Genomic DNA, 8,413 nt, shown 5'->3' with positions numbered 1-8,413 from the left:
AACTACACGACCATATTCAAATAATAGTTAAACTTGCATCGAAAGAGGGTTCGTGAATTGCACTGGAAAAAAGAAGCTTTGAGAAAGCACTGTTTTACAGAAATCAAATAATTTATGTATCAAGCTAGTAAAGCATAGTAAATAATATGCACTGCTATATGTGCATCCATCCATATAAGCCTATGCAGCCCAATAGCCTTATTCGTGCATCACTTTAAACCGTAGTTATACTAAACTATGGTTTAAATGAAAACTTTTAGCATGGTGGCGTAAGCTGCTGAAATTGTGGGCACTATCTTCTTCCCCCACTCCTGCTGCTACCACACTGCTGGGAAACAAACCATGGTCTGGCTGGGTGGTATGTCCAAACCCAGGTTCATAGTTTGTTTTTCCTGATTGAAAAACAAGTGATTTTCACCAGTACCATATGCAATTATGGATGGATGCTGAATGTACTCTTTGGAATAGTCCCTGTTCACAATGGGTAAATAATGCGTTCAGCTCTACGGTATTTAATTGATTAGTTCATTGGATTAAAAACACTTTAATCTGCTAAAAACATACCTCTGATGAATTGGTCAGCAGGTTTTTGTTTTTTTAATGCAATTATTTTTAAAGCTCATGCATTCAAAAACTGCAGGCACAGCCAGTCAGGGCCGGTGCAAGACGTTTTGGCACCTGAGGTGAAGCACAAAATGGCACCCCTCCTCTCTCGTCAGGGAAGGAATGAGTGAAGATCTAGATCAGGAGCAAGCAGGGAATGAAGATCTACATCAGAATCTGCTGCCCCTGTGGATCCTGTCATCCAGAGGTGCCAGGGCGATGGGGGGGAGGGGTTTCAGTGTCACACGTGTGGTGTCCCAATGTCCCAGTGTTTTGTGTGTGATGTCAGGACATTGGGGGGAGCTGGACGGGGGAGCCAAATGTGGTGGCTGCGTGGCTTCAATGGCCAGTGACACCTCCACCTGGTGTCAATTCTCTTTTCCCTCTGCTGCAGGAGGAGAAGGAGCTGGCCACTGGAGCCCTGTCAAGGTTGGCTGTGGCTATGCCTCTATGCTTTTTGGGCATTGGGAGCCCCCCTGGCCCCTACCCCAAAAATATAGGGGGGGCAAAGGGGAGCTGGTGTCCCCAGGAGCTGGTGCTCCTACTGCCATCTGAGGCAGTCACCTCACCTTGCCTCATGAGTGGGCTGGCCCTGCAACCAGTGTTATCCTGCAAGAGTTAATGCCCTCTTATATTTCAACCTGGAAGCAATTGCTCTTCTAAGAAGATGCATGCTGCGAACTGGTGCGCATCACCTTAAAAACAAAGAAGAGATGCTTTTCTTTGTAGAACTGTTGGTTTTGTCTCACATGCAAGACTTCATGCAGACTTAATTGATTCATCAGCTTAAACCTGTAATCAAACACAGTACAAAACCTATACAGAGGTAATCCTCAATGGGGTCAAATAGATTTATTCCCGGGTATAATGGGTTATACCCTAAGATTTCTGGTTCCGATGGTGATGTGCAGCCATACCCTATGTGCTCTGTGCATGCCCCTGACAATATTCTGTCGCATGCTGTACACTATTGCATTCCAGCAGTGCTCAGTACTGTCAGATATAATAAACTAATGTATCGTGTGGCACCTTGAAGCACTGAGATTTACTATGGCATTTTTGCAAACTACAGCCATCTGATCTATAAAGGTGCATTCCATAAGAAATTACCGTATTTTTCCGTGTATAAGGCTAGGTTTTACTTTTAAAAATATGTTTAAAATTGGGGGTCATCTTATACACGGATACAATCTCTCCCCCCATTTTCTTAATTTTGAGTCCCCAAAAACAGGGGGTGTCTTATGCACGGGGGCGTGTTATAGACGGAAAAATATGGTGTTTGGTTTTTAAAGTGCTGAGGCATGACTCTTTGTTGCCTTTGCTTCAACGGACTAACATATGCCTCTGGGGATTGCCAAATACCATTATTACAATTCATGTTAGTTTTCCAATACTATTAAAAAAACAACCAGCTGTCAATAACAAATACTAGTATGACTATGGGTGCCTCTACTCTATACATTTAAAGCAGACGTAATGCCCATTTAAAGCACATGACTGCCCCAACGAATTCTGGGAACTGTAGTTTTTTCAGCAGCGTTGGAAGCTGTAGCTCTATGAGAGGACAACTACAGCTCCCAGGATTCTTTGAGTGTGTGGGGGGGATCATAGAATTGTAGAGTTGGAAGGCACCCTGAGGATCATCTAGTCCAACCCCCTGTAATACAGGAATATGCAGCTGTCCCATATGGGGATCGAACCTGCAACCTTTGCAATCATTTGCTTTAAATCTGCACTGGATGTGCTTTAAACGCATAGTGTGGATCTGCCCTGGGTGCCGAACAGAAGCACCCAGCAAATAATCAGAGACTACAATGCAAACATTTGTCATCAAAATTTGCAAATGACCGTTTTGAGGTGATTTTATGTGCACAAATCTCCCCCCCCCCCAGCTCGTTCTAAAAGGTCCATATAGTTAAAGCTATGGTTTTCCCAGTAGTGATGTATGGAAGTGAGAGCTGGACCATAAAGAAAGCTGATTGCCAAAGAATGGATGCTTTTGAATTCTGGTGCTGGAGGAGACTTTTGAGAGTCCCATGGACTTCAAGAAGAACAAACCTATCCATTCTGAAGGAAATCAGCCCTGAGTGCTCACTGGAAGGACAGATCCTGAAGCTGAGGCTCCAATACTTTGGCCACCTCATGAGAAGAGAAGACTCCCTGGAAAAGACCCTGATGTTAGGAAAGATGGAGGGCACAAGGAGAAGGGGACGACAGAGGACGAGATGGTTGGATAGTGTTCTCGAAGCTACCAGCATGAGTTTGATCAAACTGCAGGAGGCAGTGGAAGACAGGAATGCCTGGCGTGTTCTGGTCCATGGGGTCATGAAGAGTCGGACACGACTAATCAACAACAACAACTTAGTTCAGGATTCTTACCCATCCATTGCACCCAGCATACAGAGCCTTCTTATGCTGATCTTTTGGAAAAAGCGGCAGAAATGTAAAATTATGATTGCAGTGTCTGCCATGATCCTAGTGTATCATTCTGCCTTGTTTTTACATGTGTAAAAACAACAAACCCTCTCCTTGTTATAAACAGCCCTTGAGCGCATTGAGAACTCTTTACATTGCACACCTTTCCTGGCAAAAAATGCTCCCTCCCTTCAGCTTGTTTTCCCTGGTATGAAATTATCCATCTAAGAGCAAATGAAAGTAGAAAAGTGCTGAACTGTAATGAAAGATGAAAGGAAAATACAGAAACCATCAGCAGAACCAGGGTACACGTCATATTTCCTGATTATTCCTTTTAGGCTCCAGAGGTCTGGCACTGCTTCACCACTGTCTGAACGTTTCTCCTAGGCTTACTTTGTTTCTGTTTTCACAACATATATTTACTACCAAACATCAGGCATTTTTAAAGAAAAGAAGTATAGCTGAATTGCATTTCGCTGGAAAGGATTTCGAGGACTGGTCTGGACAATCACCGTCATGTGCTGTCTGGCATTTATGGAGTGGGTTAGTATTTTATGAAACAAAGAAAACACAATTCACAGCAAATTGTGATCACAAGATTTTTTTTTGGGGGGGGGAGAGGGGAACCAGAAAGGGTAATAGAAATCAGTGCATAAATATTCAGCTGACTGGTCCAGGGACTCTTAGACTGCATTCTGGTGATTCCTTGGCTTGGAAGGGGATTTATAGATTCGAAGAGTTGGAAGGGACCTTGAAGATCATCTAGTCCAACCCCCTGCAATGCAGGAATATACAGCTGTCCCATATGGGGATCAAACCTGCAACCTTGGCGTTATCAGCACCCATGGATAATAAACACAAGACGTAACTGGCTGTACTTTTGAGTAAATAAAGCATACTATTCATTGTATCAAATTGTAGATTTCAACGGAAGTTTCATACATGTACTGACTAGAGAATGAACTGATCTACTGGGTCTTCTGCTTTTTTCATTGAACTTTATGAAACTTCTGTTGAAATCTACAATTTGATACAAGGAATAGTATACTTTATTCAAAAGTAAGCCAGTTACGTCTTGTGTGTCTATTGAGTGTGTTTCACATAACCATAGGTTTGTTGTTGTTGTTTTGCTAACCCATGGGTAGGCAAACTAAGGTCCGGGGGCCAGATCTGCCCCAATTGCCTTCTAAATCTGGCCCACGGACGGTCCGGGAATCAGTGTGTTTTTACATGAGTAGCATGTGCCCTTTTATTTAAAATGCATCTCTGGGTTATTTGTGGGGCCTGCCTGGTGTTTTTACATGAGTAGAATGTGTGCTTTTATTTAAAATGCATCTCTGGGTTATTTGTGGGGCCTGCCTGGTGTTTTTACATGAGTAGAATGTGTCCTTTTATTTAAAATGCATCTCTGGGTTATTTGTGGGGCATAGGAATTCATTCATCCCCCCCCCATATAGTCTGGCCCCCCACAAGGTCTGAGGGACAGTGGCTGGCCCCCTGCTGAAAAAGTTTGCTGACCCCTGCCTAACAAGCTGGGCTATCCAGTCAGTACTTCTTGGTATGAAGATCAGCAATGATAGACAAGCTTACCTGAAATACCACTTGCTTATCGCTACTGATGTTCCCTTTCAATATGAAGATGAGGGGGAATATTGAGTAAGCTTCAAGCTGGGGGTGGGGGGGGGAGAGAAATTTGGTTCACGTTTAAATGTGAAATTACCAATTTCACACTTCCCAAAACCTAATCACAATTATCCCTCAAACTCTGCACCTCTCTGAATTTTGTGGTGCAGTTCTCCAGCAAAAACATATTAACACAAAGGTGTGGATTAGGGGAAAGTCTGCATAAAGATGCATGCATTTGTGAAAACAAAATATAACAGCACCTCTGGAACATCTCACTGCTTGGAGAAATGTGATCATATGAGTAGTTAATTGCACAGCCTGTTTCAGTGGAAATCTTCCTCAGCAACACAAGAATACAAATTGTTGACTTGTTCTTGCAAGGTTTTCTTCCTTCCTTCCTTCCTTCCTTCCTTCCTTCCTTCCTTCCTTCCTTCCTTCCTTCTCTTTTCTATTTGGTGCTGCCCTATTTTCACCCTCTGGGAATATATTTTCAAGTTACATTCATAAAACTGTAATGGGTTTCATCAAAACCTTCCAAACACCTTGAACAAATCTTTCCATATTTCTCTGTGCTCTACAGCTCATAATATGCCTCCTAACTGTAAATTTTAGTGTGTTGTGCTGTTCAGTGCACATGGGGCCAATGTCTATCCAAACACCGAGTCTCAGTTGTTAACAGAGCTCTGTGAATTCACAGTAGTGTGTATTTGTCTAGGACTTACAATGTTGGATATACAGATCCAAAATACAGGCGGCCCGGTCATTACTTTTGTTTGCCCTGTCCCATCCCTGCCCCATCCCGAGACATCTTTAAGAGATCTTGGTATCTTTGGGGGATTCAAGGAAGAATGAGGTCAGACTCTCACTGTGTGATGAGATTTGCAGACTCACAGAGGCAGAAGAATTGTTCTAACTGCCTTAGAGTGCCTTCAAAGCACAGCACAAAATAAGCCATTCACTCATGTTTAACAACAACTTTATGCACCATTTCATGCCAAAATAGGCTTCTAAACGGTTTGCAAATTATTACAACCAGTTATACAGACATTAAAATATAAACACCCATGATTAAAATATACGTTAGAACAACACATCAATACAAACAGGAGATTTGGATCTAAAGATCATGGGAATGCCTGTGTAAACAGTGCAATGCCAATACAGATTGGACCTTTCATATTTCATCAGGGAGTGCATTCCAAAGCACTGATGCCACCAGTGAAGAAGCCCCCTTTTGAGTCACCACAAGTAATGTGTGCTTTGAAGACACACAGAATCAGGCAAGAGAAAGAGGCGATTGCTGCATTGCAGCGCAGGGTCCTGGTGCTAAATAAGAGGTCGACTCTCTGCTCCTCATAATCTCCTAAGAATCAGGTTGTCAGTCCCACCAGGCACAAGACATAACCCTTCCCCTTCTTTACAAAGGCTTTTCCATGTGCGGGGAATTCAGGGAAGGAGGGGGTGTTCATGACATCACATCATTCTGAGACTGGGCTCATGGTCACAAGGACAGGATTCGTTGCTCATGGCAACAGCATTTTGCAACGCTCCCAAGATAGCTGTGGAGGCACAGATTTCTTCTGGAGTTCTGAGTACTAAACTAATTATTCTCCACACATCTTTCCAGGCAAAAGCTCCTGCCAAGCAGCTCCAGAATATGGCCTTGTTTTGCCTCTGGGGCCTTACATATTCAAAAACTTAAACGTGTATGTGGTTCATTTCTTTCATTTTTTGCAAAAAATGTTCACGCTGTCCCAAAGGTCCAGTTCAAAACTTTCTAAGATTGGTAAGAATCCATATTTGCCAACACATTGCTCAGCTGTAATAATAAACGACACTGCCTCTGTGATGGCTGCCAACACAGTTTGGATTATGAGGCCTCTGTTTATGGTAAAGGCCCAGTCCACTGCCTGGTCCACCTCAGTACCAGCCAGTGGGATGTATTTGTAGGAGTAAAGCTCCTGTGTTCCTTGCACACCGAAACCCTACAAATGTCAACATGACTGCTCCATCTGTGTGACCTCTCATAATTTGAATTTGTCACTTCTTAAAGTACAGCTACAGGGATTCCCAGGGCAAAAATCCAGGACAGTACATCTCGAAAAAGGCCATGTTCAATTAGGGTGGATGCCATGTGCCAAATTATGGAGGACTATCCCCTTAGGGAGGATACTGTTTACCTCAGGGAGGTTTTCTTTTTAGTTTTCACATCCCTTATGAGGACCCACAGCACCCTCTTTTGCAAGGAATCTGAAGTCGGTATTAGGCATGGAAGCTCTAGCCTGACAGAACATAGATAAGGAATTTAACAAAGGCAAGGTATTAGGCCCCTTTTCTGTCCCTCCAATGCCCTGTCTTAGGGTGTTGCCTCTAGTTATAATGCCCTAGAAAGCTCCAAGTGAGTTTAAGCTTATTCACCACTTGTCCTATCACTCAGTCATCACAACCCAGATCAGTTGTGCACAGTTTCCTATACCTCCTTTGATCTGTATGGTTCAGAACTGTGTTAGTGAGTCCTTGATGGGCAAATGCGATATTAAATCTGCCTTTTGCCTGTCAGCCCTGGGATTTTTATTTGTTGGGCCTAGATGGATGGCTCTTCTTTTGTTGACATAGCTTTTACAATTGGCTGCTTGGTACATGTTTGGTACATTTTTTGGAGTGGGTGGTCAAGAGGTGATCAGGTCTGGCACAGGTGGTCCACTGTTTAAATGATTTTCTCTGGCACTTCAGATTCTGGGGAGTGCCAGTTTTTTGATGGAGCAGTTTTCTCAGTTGACCATTGATGGCCAGGCTCATCTTCGGCTATGGTTGTTGAAGACGGACCAGTGTTGCAAGGATATAACCATCTCACTAGCCCAGTGGGTGAGCTATGGAGGAAAGGGGACTAAATAGAGATTTGTCCCCTTTTGTGGGAGTTCAGGTATGGGAAGGGGAGCAGCTGTGTTTCAGCCTGGTGACCCCCTTTAGGCACCTTTCAGGGTGATGGGTTGCCCTTGAGGCTTCCTGTCTGGGCTTTGAGGTGGGATATGGGCTGCTTCGGACACTAAACTGCTTCATCAGCCTGAAGCTATGGAGCCTTACTGGTGGAGCAGTATAGGCCTTCCTACACACATTCAGGGTATAGTCTAGAAGTAGAATGCAGGCTGGACAGCCATGCTTCCAGCGCCTGCACTCTAGAGACTGCAGTTAGGTTCAGGTTTGCTCCTGCACCAATAGCAGACCCTCCACGGGTTCCTATTTTCCAGCTGTCCTGGTTTCTGATATGATCCCAGAATGCCTTGCTTTTCCTTAGGACATCTCTTTTATCACCAGAGAAATGTTAGAGGATATGAAGTTACGTTATGTGACCCCCGAGCCAAGGAGATAAGTAACTATACCTTTAGAAGACATCTGAAGGCAGCCCTGTATAGGGAGGTTTTTAATGTTTAATGATTTATTATTTTTTTATATATGTTGGAAGCTACCTAGAGTGGCTGGAGCAACCCAGTCAGATGAGCAGGTATAAATAATAAAATTGTTGTTGTTGTGAAATGGGACATCCCTATTTTCATCAGAGAAATGTTGGAGGGTATGCAGTAGTGTTGCCCTCTGCAGGGTTTCTGTCGGTTTTAATCTTATATAAAGAGGCTCTAGTTCAGGGGTCAGCAACCTTTTTCAGCCGTGGGCCAGTCCACCGTCCCTCAGACCATGTGGTGGGCCGGACTATATTCTGAAAAAAATATGAATGAATTCCTATGCCCCACAAATAACCCAGAGATGCATTTTA

Source organism: Podarcis filfolensis (assembly GCF_964270895.1).
Source record: "Podarcis filfolensis genome assembly, chromosome: 17".
NCBI lineage: Eukaryota > Metazoa > Chordata > Lepidosauria > Squamata > Lacertidae > Podarcis > Podarcis filfolensis.
This window is presented reverse-complemented; position numbering follows the sequence as displayed.